Source organism: Vulpes vulpes, chromosome 3, assembly GCF_048418805.1.
Source record: "Vulpes vulpes isolate BD-2025 chromosome 3, VulVul3, whole genome shotgun sequence".
Taxonomy (NCBI): Eukaryota; Metazoa; Chordata; class Mammalia; order Carnivora; family Canidae; genus Vulpes; species Vulpes vulpes.
In genome coordinates this window covers 76,454,812-76,467,697 of record NC_132782.1, presented here as the reverse complement: position 1 = coordinate 76,467,697, position 12,886 = coordinate 76,454,812, and the positions used below count along the sequence as shown (strand labels likewise).

The following is a 12,886-nucleotide window of genomic DNA, read 5'->3' as shown; positions in this document are numbered from 1 at the left end:
AAGTTAGTACCTCTCAATCCCCTTTACCTATTTCATCCATATTCCACCAACCCCCTCCTCTCTGGTAACCACCACTTTGTTCTCTGTACCTATGAGTCCATTTCTGTTTTGTTTAGTTTGTTCGTTTTGCTTTTGAAATTCCACATATAAGTGAGATCATATGGTACTTGTCTTTCTGTGTCTAGCTTATTTCACTTGCATTATTCTCTGTAGGTCCATCCATGTTTTCATAAATGACAGGATTTCATTCTATGTATGGCTGATTAATATTCCATCGTGCATGTGTGTGTGAGCATGGGTGCGAGCACCACATCCTTATCCATTCATTACTGCTGGACACTTAGGCAGCTTCCATATCTTGGCTATTGTAAATAATATTGCAATGAACATAGGGGTGCATACATTTCTTTGAATTGCTGTTTTTTGTTTTTCTCAGGTGAATACCCAGAAGTGGAACTGCTGCATCATACAGTGGTTCTATTTTTAATTTTCTGAGGAACTTTCATCCTGATTTCTGCTTCGTTCCTGTCAAGAGTGCACAGAGGTTCCTTTTCTCCAGAGCCCTACCAATACTTGGTATTGCTGTCTTTTTGATAATAGCCAATCCGACTGGTGTGAGTTGATATCTCATGGATTCGCATTAAAAATTTTATTTTTTATGAGGTCCAATTCATTTTTTTTCTTTTCACAGGTTGTGTTTTTGGTGTCCTATCTAAGAACTCTTTGCTCAACTGAAGGTCATGAAGGTCTTTGCCCAATATCAAGTCCACAAGTTCTGATTTACTCCCTGTGGTTCCAAAATCAACTTAGTTTACAAAGCCTTTGCAGTGATATTCACATCTGTCCTGGGAGGTGTGCAATCTACTGGTCAGTCTGCAACCTGGGAGGTTGTCACACCATGAATCAGTTCTCAAAGCCTTTATTATGCTGTTTAGAATCAGTTGCATGTATGTGCAACCTGGGAGTGAGCCCAGAAGTTCATACAACTTTATGTTGTTGCTTTTCCAAGGCCCTTCTCTGTGTGAACTCAGCACTTCCCTTCCTAGCATTCTGGCTAGAAAGTGGAGCCTTAGCTTCCACGCTCTACTGTACACTTTTCACAGCTGGTCCAGCAAGGCAGGACAGAGAAGATACACAGAGAGGGAGAATGCAACCAGCTGGGTGTAGAGGAAACAGGAAAAATAACAAGGGTTCCTCCCAGGGTCCTGGCACAAAGGCATAGGCACCATGATGCTGGTGCTATCACAGCTCCTCTCTGCAGGGCACGGTATGGGTGCTGGGACAGAAGACAATGGAAAATACACAAACAAAAAGAGTGGGGCATGCCTCCACTCTGTCTTGTAGGGGCCTGCTTCCCATCCCATGGACCAAGACAAAAGAATGTTCTTTTTAAATTCTCAAGAGGTCTCAAGTTATGCACCTCGTGTGCACTCTGGGGGCTTGGGGCTATCTCTGAGTCTGGGCCTGGGAGACATCAGAAAATAAAAATGACAAGTCACTATCAGGTCAGTGGGACTTTGAGCTTGCCAATCCACCTGCTTGTGTTTCCTTCTCTGAGTTCACAGACAGCTGCTCCATGCACATTGTTCTGTTACATTCTGTGAGTGTATAGTCCTTACTTAGGACTAGAACCTCTCCTACTGTGAATTTAACTTGCATTTATCTGATGACGGACAATTTTCCTGTAAGTTTGTTGGTCATTTGAATCTACTCCTTTGTAAGGTGCTTATTTGAGTCTTTGCCTATTTTTCTATCAGGCCACCTATATTTGTCTTCCTGGCATCTTGTTTATTCTTCATATGTTTTGGAGGTATCCTTTTATATATATGTGTATGCATGTGTGTGTGCATGTATATATACATATTGTACATATATGTAACTATGTTTTCCCAATCTGTGGCTTGTCTTAATGGTGTCTTTGCATGAACTCACTTCATTTATTTTTATTTTTATTTTTATTTTATATTTATTTTATTTTTATTTTTATTTTTTAAGTAGGCTCCATGTCCAGCATGGAGCCCAATACAGAGCTTGAACTCACAACCCTGAGTTTAAGACTGAGCTGATATCAAGAGCCAGACACCTAACCAACTGAGCTACCCAGGTGCCCCTAACTGAGTTTATTTTTAATATAGTCGTAATTGTCAGTCTTTTCCTTTGTGATTAATGTTCTTTATATCCTGTTTAAAAACTCTCTGCCTCTCCAAGGTCATAAAAATATCTTTCATATTCTTTATTAAAAGCTGTATTATTTTTTAATTAGCAATAATTATGTGTTGGATAAACTTCATTGGCTACAATACTGCCACTGCACCAAGATGCAGAAGCCATATTATTTTTAGTTTTTGCATTGACATTTACAATGTACCTGGAGTTGATATTTGTTCATAGTATAAGAGAGGGGTCCAGATTTAAACAACTGACACCTTTGGAAAGGCCATCTTTCCTTCATCGCATTGTCGTTTCACTGTTGCCATAAATGAACTAATCATACATGTCTTGTGGACCTGTTTTTATACCTCCTGTTCTGTGTCATATGCTTTGTTTTATACTTTCCCTGAAGATTGAGCCACACCATACACAAGATACTCCCAGATCCACTGGGGCTACATCCCAATTCCTTCCTTTCCATAGTAGAGCTCTACTATCCCTTCCATGGATACTTAAAAATACCTTGTCTTCGTGACTTGGGAAACATAGATTAATTCTCCCCTAGGCAATAAGCATCCTTTCCATGTAGATGGCACTTAAATCCACCAGAATAGTATGGCTTTCCACATCAGGCCTTCCTTGAAGAGTTGCTCATTCTGTCATCTGGTTTCTAACGCATGGATCCCTGGACTGGGGGAAATCCATTCTCAGGGGCCACTGGCCAGCAGCAGATAATGGGATATGAGTCCTACACCCTCTGATGGACATTAATGGGCTGGGAGTTGGGCTTCTCACTCTGCTTTCATCTTGGCCCATCTGAAAACAACTCAGCAAGGCTCTTTGGATAGTGGATAGTCTTCCCATTTATCAGAGGCTTTATCAGTTGGCCCAGAGATACCTGGTATATACAATTCTGGAGAGAAGGGGAGACCCATTTACTTCTTCTCAGGAGGACTTGACTCTCCCACCCATCTCAGGAAAGTTGTCCAGATCCATGAAAACAACAGTCTGGATTCCCCAAGCCTATGTCTTGGTCTTGCACTTTGGGACAACTTGTTCAGCTTTTAGAACTCATCATAATGGCAAAGGCCTCATGACATAATTCCTTTCATTAGACTTCATGTTAGCTTATCTGTGAGATTCAGCAAGGGGGCAACTTCTTCTCCAATATAAGACCTGACCCATTACCATGTACCTTGACAGGTTCTATCTCCCACTCAACTTCATAATAGACATTGCCCATAGCATTTTCTTGACTGAGAGATTAGATCCTCAGATCACTTCTCTACACACTGCTTGACCTCTCATATTGGCTTACCCTATGTTGGGTTACCTACAGTGTTAAGCTTTGGAGTGCTTGTCATAAAAAATGAGTATAGGCTTCTCAGTCTCAAGCAACCCATTCTACAGGAAGCTGTGACATCTTCATAAGCTAGGACAAACAGTAACCTGAATGATTTGCTTTCCTCCTTTTTAATCAGGTTTAGTAGCATCCTCAGAATGTCCATCAAAACGACCAAGAATCTTCTCCCAAAACATGAAGAATATGAGCATACCAGTTTTTCTGATAAGCTTTAATGTTATATGTGTAAAAGAGATTTGGAGTTTATGACATCTCTGTATATTCTAGGCTTTTGACTTTACATTTCTCATTTTTGTGGGGGAAGGCTAAGTGCAGTGAATACTTGCAGGAAAGATAAGAGAGAAATGTCATTCCACTCTTATCTTCATCAGCATAAGAGGGCCATGGTCAAACTCCATGGCTCAGAGGACCAGAATCTCTTTCTAGTCCTAATTCCTTTCTGTTCCTTGGCAAACTGAACATGATTATCTTAGTTATAAGCCTCCATTTTACCATCAAGGTGCAAGCACCTACATGGCTATCTGGTCCCACCATGAAAATCATTTGGTTTTACGGAATTTTATATAATCAGCGAAATGGCTATCATATTCTCTGGACTGGAGTGGAGACAATGAATCCATACCTAGACCATATAAGGTGCATGTGCTGGGTATACAATGGCAAAGAAGACAATGAATTGGAAATGGAGCTTACATTCCCTGGGGACTTTTCTTCTAAAGACAGATATCTAAATCTTAATGGAAATTTGCCTACCAAATGTATTTATAAATAGAACCTAGTTGTGCTCAAAGATAGCAAACTAGAGAGGAAAATGTTACCCAAAGTTCTACCCTGGGAGACAGCCTCATAGACCAGTAATTTGCAGTCTCTTTTCTGCCATAAAATACTTAACATATTATGTTCACATTTGTACCACACTCCCATGGGTATAAAGAAGAGTCTCAAACTTCTCTCTTTGTAAAAAAAAGAAAGAAAGAAAGAAAGAAAGAAAGAAAGGAAGAAAGAAAGAAAGGAAGGAAGGAAGGAAGAAAGAAAGAAAGAAAGAAAGAAAGAAAGAAAGAAAGAAAGAAAGAAAAAGAACGAAAGAAAGAAATGTATGCTGACAGTTCTCCATTTGCCATCCCCCAATCCACTCTTTGCTCCTCTCTGTCCTGGGCCCTGGGAAGCTGATACCTGTGGGTTGCATCTCCTAGACAACCTTACAACTGGCTTCCAGTTGGGTTAAGCCAGTGGGAGAGAATGGCAGGAAATCTGAGGGCATGAGATAAGAGAGGTCAGAGTATATCTCCCCTGTTCACTCTCTGATAGAGCTGTGCTGCTCTAGCAGTGGCAATTCCCACTCGGTGGCTCCTCTTCCAGCTCTAATGGGTTTCTGGTAACCCTTTCCTTCCAGCCCTTGGTGAGTGGGAATATCTTCCATCTGTGTGAGTCTCAGGGAGCCTCACCATCTCATTTGTTCCTTAACCTGCCTACACTATGTAAACAGCCTCTTCATTAACACCTCCTCATTTGTATCTGGGTGCATACTGTTTCTTCATGAAATTCTGATACAAAATGCAAATAACAAAGAGGGAAGTTATTATAGGAATAATCTGGATCCACTCACACACAAAAAAAACTAATGTTAGTAGAAGCAAATTACTTGTAACAAACCTCACTACGAACACTGCCTCCATGTTAAGGAGCTGCTGACCAAGACCAAGTTATATTTGGTCCCTCTGTGCTTGTGACCAGCATTTGGAAGGACATTCTGGACTATATAAAGGCTGGCATGTCCCCTCATTTTAACCCTTTACAGTGGTGAGATTGGGGACTCAAAACAATGAGACTCACTAGAAAGACTTCAAATTACACTAGTAATATTTCATTATCCAGTGACTTTTAAAATTCCATCTTGGCTGCCCGGAGGAAAAGACTTTTCTCCCATATCTTCCCTACAAATTGCTGAACACTTAAAACCAGTTTTATTTATAACTTGCCACAGCAGATGTGGGCCTCTCCGTTCTTGTGCCTGATTTGCCAGAGACTGCCAAGCCAAAAAAAATACAGTAGGCAAAATAAATAAATAAAGCAAATCCTGATGATAATAATAAAGTGATAAGGAAAAGTGAAATCAGGAGGGATCATTAGAGCTCAATTCAACACTTGCTCAAAATGCTAGTAACCTTGAAAGATTCAGGTACAATCCATTCTTATACAAGGATCTAAGTTTGGCTTTCAAATACTGTAACAAGGACAGGTCTAGACATAGGTATCTAAGACTTGAAAGTGGTTTTGAAGTTTTGGAATCTCAGAGACCAGGGACACCTGGAAAATTTACTCTCCCCAGTGTCACAAATTAAGGTCCCCTGCCCCAACAGTAAGCTCTAAATAATTTTCTTTTTCCTTTTATTTCCTCCTCTCCTCTTCATCTCCAAATCCTACTCCTTTTCTTTTACCCCCTTGGCCACCCACTCTAATGTGTTTGATACATGTCTTTAGGCATATCCTTTTGTAATAATATTTATAATAGATAATAGTCTTGGAGCACTTATGATATGTCCCAAAGGCTTCACATACATTAACTCACCCAATCTGGATAACAGTAAAATGAGGTGTCACCATTTTACAAATGAGAAAACTGAGGCACAAAGCAACTAAGTAGCTCACCCAAGATAAGCAGTACATAGTGGAAATGGGATTTGGGTCCCTAAATTCTGGCTCCAGAATCCATGTTCTTGTGCCCCCTTGATACACTGCCTCAAAATATATGTTGTTTCAAACATCCATGTGTTTTCAATCACATAAATGTATCATACTATGAATCTCATTGTGTTTCTTACTTTTCTGACTAAATAATCTTTTTTTTTTTATCCTCATTGCTGTATATGTACATCTGGATTGTTGCAAAGTATTTCATGTTATTCATACCTACCCCTAGGGATGGACACCTAGGCTACCTCCAACTCAGTCCCACAGACCATACATAATCAGCATCCTCCTACATGCCCTTTTATAGTCCTGAGTGAGAATATCTCTAGGAAGAATACTCAGCCTGGGATATGCTGGGTATACGCCTACTTTTTTTTTAAGATTTTATTTGTTTATTCATTCATGAGAGAGAGACAGGCAGAGGGAGAAGCAGGCTCCATGCAGGGAGCCTGATGGACTCGATCTGGGGTCTCCAGGATCACGACCCGGGCCGAAGGTGGCGTTAAGCCACTGGGCCACTGGGGCTGCCCTATATGCCTACTTAATACCATTAAATACTTAAGATTGCCCAAGCAGCTTTTGAACTGAGTCCAGGAAATACTTTCTTTCTTTCTTTCTTTCTTTCTTTCTTTCTTTGCTTACTATGTGACAGGCCCTGAGCTAGAAACTGAGGATATAAGCATGAATAGGAAAGATGTGGACCCTATTCACACTGAGCTTAGGGTCTAGCTCCTTGTGAACTTATTAAAAGTGTTTCCATCAGACAGAGAAAGACAAATACTGTATGATCTCACTGATATGTGGAACAAAAAAAGAAATCCTGAACTCATAGATACGCAGAACAGATTGGAGGTTGTCAGGTGGGGAGCAGTGGGTGAGTGAAATGGGTTAAAGTGGTCAATTGTTTAAAAAAAAAAGGTGTTTCCATCAAATCCTTGGCTATGACCCCATCTAGTTTTATTCTGTGACCATTAAATTATTCCCTTCCAATATATAGGTATATTTATTTTATGGAACATTTCATTGAAAGTGTATGCCTGTTTTCCTCTATATATAAATCTGAAGTCTGAGCTTCTCGGACAATATTCTAAATGAGGTGATCTTTAGATCTGGTTCTTCCAATATTGGCCAGTGCAATACCCTATTACCTAGGGAGTAATCTATAGAGGATAAGATGGTTTTATTGACTTGGGTTGAACACAAAATCAGCACCTTAAAAATATCACTGGGGTATAAGTTGGTAGAAATAGTTTTTGAGGATTCCAGGAAAAACAGAAATGCCTTCTGGCTCACATTTTAAAAGCGTGCTTTTAATTGCTTAGATACTACTTTTGGAAAAGCTCAATCCTTTGTATGTGCTCTTTCCGCCAACCTTCTATAAAACAATACTAAAAACTTCCTCCTGTTTGCAGACAACATGATTTTACTTGTCATGAGTCAGAAGTATATTTACCATATACCTAATTCATTCAAGAAAGAAGGGCTTCTGAGTTAATATTAAGAAACAATAAACTAACCAAAAAAAAGTGACAAACAAAAAACAGACTCTTAAATACAGAGAATAAACTGGTGGTTGCCAGAGAGGAGGTGGGTGAGGAGATGGGTGACATAGGTGATGGAGATTAAAACTACACTTGCCATGAGCACTGAGTGGCGTGTGGAGTTGCTAAATTGGCATATCACACACCAGAAACTTGTGTGGCACTGCATGTTAAGTATACTTGAATTTTAAAAACAAATAAAAATTTTTAAAAGAAACAATAACAATTAACTAACAAACACTAAATGCATATAATCTACCATTGGATTATGTCAGAACAACAGAGAGATATGTCTTTGATTCAGCTTCCCCAACAGACATTATTTCTGGTATATTCTTTGACACAATGTCATTAACTTTTATTGAGAACTGTTTAAGAACAGAGACGCCAGGATGGCTCAGTCAGTTAAGCATCTGACTCTTAATTTCAGCTCAGGTCATGATCTCAGGATGTGAGAGAAAGCCTGGTGTACAGCTCTGCACTCAGCACAGAATCTGCTTAAGATTCTCTCCTTCTCCCTCTGCCCTTCACCCCACCTGTGTGTGGGCTCGTTCGCTCTCTCTCTCTCTCTCTCTCAAATAAATAAATAAATAAACTTTAATAACTGTTTAAGAACAATATCATTGAAACTGACTCACATGCTATTCCAATAATGCAATGGATAGAGTGTCCAAAACTAACACAGCCCAAATATTAAACCTAAAATGATAAAACACATAGAGGAAAACACAGGAGGCCCTGCCTGAGTTAGGTAGGACACATAAAACATGAATAATAAAAGGAAAATATGACAAACAGGGCTTCACAAAAATTGGAGACTTCTTTTTTTAAAAAGTGCTGTTAAGACGATGAAAACACAAGCCATCATCTGGCATAAATATTTGCAAAATGAAATGTTAAAAAATTTTATGTAGAATACATCAAGAGCCCTCAAACTCATTAAGGAAAAAGTCAATACAGTAAAAGATGGGCAACAGATATAAACATCCATATCACTACAGGCCATCAAGCAAATGTAAAGAAAGCTAATAGAAGTCATGATGGGATAGATACCACTATATACATACTAGAGTGTCTAAAATTTAAAAGGAAAGAAGAGCTGAGAATATCCAGTGCTGACAAGGATGCAGAGCAACTAGAATGCTCATACATCACTAGTGGGCACTAAAAAGGGCACAGCTACTTTGGAAAACATTTTAGTAGTTTCTCATCAAGTTAAACATACACTTACCATAGGATCCGCATTCCACCTACATATCTACTCAAGAGAAATGATAAAAACATAATCCACATAAAGACACGTACATGAATGTTAATAGCAACTGTATTCATAATCATTTTGCACTAGACTGAATGTGTCCCCCTGCAATTCCTAACCCTCAAGGTGGTGGCATTTGAAGGCGGGGCCTCTGAGAGGTGATTAGGTCATAAGGATGGAGCCCTTGTGGATGGAACTAGTGCCCTCATAAAAGAGACCCCAGGGTGCTCTCCTGTTCCTTCCACCATGTGAGAACACATGGAAAATATGGCTGTCTATGAACCAGGAAGCAGGCCCTACCAGAACCAGATATGCTGGTGCCTGGTCTTGGACTTACAGACTCCAGAACTGTGAGCAATAAATTCCTGTTGTTTTTAGGCCACCTGGGATGTGGTGTTTTTGTTATAGCAGTCCAAATGGGCTAAGACACACTCCAAACTGGGAACAGTGTGAATGTCCGCTAATTGATAAAGGGATAAACAAACTGGGTGCAAGCTACAGTAGGGCATTGGGGTGCTACAAAACAATAAAAAGGAATGGACTACAGACAGACAGACAAGACACAGTACAGATGAAGCTCAGAGCATTATACTGAATGAAAGAAGGCAAAAAGCTGACACACTATATGACTAATTATATGACTATTTATATGACACAGAAATGGCCAAACTGTAGACACTAAGATTAGGACAGTAGTTGCCAGGCACTGAGGCTGGGGAAACTGAGTCCAAAGGGGCATGAGGAAATTTTGGGGGCGATGAAAGTATTTTCTGTCTTTATTGTGCTGGTGGTTACACACATGTATAAACTTATTAAAATTCATAGATCTGTACATCTAAAAGGCATTTTGGAAATTATATCTTTAAATATTCCATCCAGTGTCTTTTTCACATGGAGTCAATAATGTCTCAATACCAAAAATGGTTGTATTTCTCTTGAGTACTGGGGTTGCTGTTATCTTCTGGAGACTGTGAATCATATAACTGATTAGAGTTATCATCTTTTCTTTTTTTAAAAGATTTTATTTATTTATTCATTCATGAAAGCCATCTTGCTTCAGCTGTGGAAGCAGGAAGCTGGGTGTCTGACAGGCATTGGGTATTAATCTTACCTTTGATATAATTTTATTTCTCCTACTGTCATTTGCCTTTTGATCCGATTTCTTCCTAACAAATTCTTTTACCTTAATGCGATCTATGTACTTTTCTAAGACTAAATATTTTTTTTTTTTACCAAGGCACAGTATACACAACCAAATAAATAAATACATCATGGGATATATAATAAATCATAGAAGTGTTTTCTCCAGACACATGCCATAAAATTGCATGCCATAAAATCCTAACCCATGAAAGCATACTATCATGTTAATATCTAACTTGTTCTACTCATTTTTGGACACTTCCCTTTACAAAGAATGGGATAAAAATCAGAGAGGGAGACAAACCATGAGAAAAATCTTAACTCTTGGAAACAAACTGAGGGTTGCTGGAGGGGAGATAGTTGGGGAATGGGGTAACTCGGTGACAAGCATTAAGGAGGGCATGTGATGGGATGAGCACTGGGTGTTATACACAACTAATGAATTGTTGAGAACTATATCTGAAACTAATGATGTATTATATTTTGGATAATAGAATTTAAACTAAAAACAAAAAAAGGAACGAGGATCAAACAGAGCATTATCAGGATGAAGTCAACAGGGATGGTATGTAGGAAAGAGAGGACTAGGGAAGCTTACCTTGGACAAGAGAAAAGACAGGGCAAATGTAAAAGCTGCCTTCAAATATTTTATGCCTTGTCAGCCAGAAGAGAGGTGAAATAATTCTGATTTGTTCTATTAGATCAGGAGTGGGATCAGTGGGTACAGGGTATACCAGGACCAACTGGAACATAATACAGACAACAGATTTCTAATGGAGCACGGCAAAGGTATGATGTTACATCCAAGGAAAAGGAGCTTCTGGCAGTAGATAAAGCCAAACATAGGTTAGGTAATCACTTGGTTGGGATCTCATACAAAGATTCATTTAGATAAATGATTGCTCCCTTCTGATCCCAAGATTTAATAGTTATTTAACTCTGTAAGAAAACAGTATCCTTCCAATATGAAACAAACTTATTTTGGCTATGCAAACACCATTATTTTTTTATCGATCAATCTGCTTTATTATATTAAGTTGTATCATAATCCCAATACATTAGAACAAGTAAAAAAGTTGTAGCAAGGAAATACTTTTACAGCTATTCTGGGATCAAGCCCTTAAAAAAATGAAACACAGAACTTTAGGGACACTTATTTGCAAAATACACCCTTTTCTTGCATGGCCAACTGCCCTTCATACTCGCTGGAAAAAGCCAGGCAATATAGCACTCTGAATGAAAGTTAAAGTAATTTCCTACTTTGTCCTTGTGCTTTAACACTTAGGCAATAAAGCTCATGCCATTTCCAATAAAAAGCAGAGAAGGAGAAGTGCTCCTTCGTCAATGGAAGAGCTCAAGCCAGCATCACCCAGGTATTCTCCCATTTGATAAAGCCCAGTCTTTGCTAAGTAGGCCAGACCTACGATTTAAAACTCACTTCCCAGGCAGCCCCGATGGTGCAGTGGTTTAGCGCTGCCTGCGGCCAGGGGTGTGATCCTGGAGACCCAGGATCGAGTCCCATGTTGGGCTCCCTGCCTGGAGCCTACTTCTCCCTTTGCCTGTATCTCTGCCTCTCTCTCTCTCTCTCTCTCTCTCTCTCTGTCTCAATAAATACAAAAAATAAAATCTAAAAAAATAAAAAATAAAAAACTCACTTCCCTCGGCATGAAGGACCTGAGGGTACTTGGTTCTGCAAAACTGAGAGCTAATTTCAAGCTGGCTTGAATGCCTAAATTCCAAGGCAGGGTCAGTTCACCAACAATTCCCAATAGACATGTAATTGGTGAGAAATACCCTGAAGGCCTTTTAGGTCTACTAATAAGCAAGATAGGAACTGAGCAAAGGGGAGGAAAAATGATGCTGTAGTATGACTGGGAATCATAGACACATAAATATGGAAGAAGGCAGGGAAGTGGGGGAATAATCAGTGTGTTTACTGGAAGGTACAGTAGAAGAGAGATGAAAAACAAAGGACCTGAAGAGATATTTTTTCCCAAGAAGACATACAAACGGCTAACGGGTACATGGAAAGGTACTCGCGAAAGCACTCATCATCAGGAAATGCAAGTCAAAACCACAGTGAGCTCTCACCACTACACAAGTGTTAGAAGGGCCATTACCAAAAAGACAAGAGATCACAAGAGTTGGAGAGGATTTCCATAGTGCCACCACTATAGAAAACAGTATGGAGATTCCTCAAAAGATTAAAAATAGAAATACCATTAAAAATCCCGCTTCTGAGTATCTACCCAGAGGAAAGAAAATCACTGTCTTGAAGAGATAACTGCACCCCCATCTTCACTGCAGCATTACCCACAACAGCCAAGACATGGAAACAATGTAAGCATCTCTCAATGGATATATGGATGGAGAAAATGTGACATACATTGGCATATTTTTCAGTCATTAAAAAGAAGGAAATTTGCCATTTTCAAAAACATGGATGACGCCAAAGGGTACCAGGTGGAAAGAAGTCAGTTTGAGAAAGAAAATACTTAAGATCTCACTCATATGTGGAATCTAAGAAAGCTGAATTCATAGAGAGTGTTGGTGGTTGCCTAGGGGTGAGAGAAATGGGTAAAGGTGGTCAAAAGGTACAAACTTCCAGTTTGAAGATGAATAAGTCCTGGGGATCTTTCCACACACCAAGGTTCATGATACTGTATTGTATACCTGAAAGTTGCTAGAGAGTAGATTTTAAATGTTCTCAACAACAATAAAAACAAAAAATGCTAACTC

At 39.3% G+C, this 12,886-nt stretch overlaps 1 protein-coding gene and 1 pseudogene across 13 annotated transcripts in view; both read right to left on the bottom strand.

Annotated features, from left to right (window-relative positions):
- The window catches only part of CALN1 (calneuron 1), a 544,567-nt gene that overhangs the window by 150,983 nt on the left and 380,698 nt on the right, over nt 1–12,886 (bottom strand). The gene's annotated exons all lie outside the window — the stretch shown is intronic.
- LOC112934142 (U4 spliceosomal RNA) lies at nt 2,199–2,320 on the bottom strand (annotated as a pseudogene).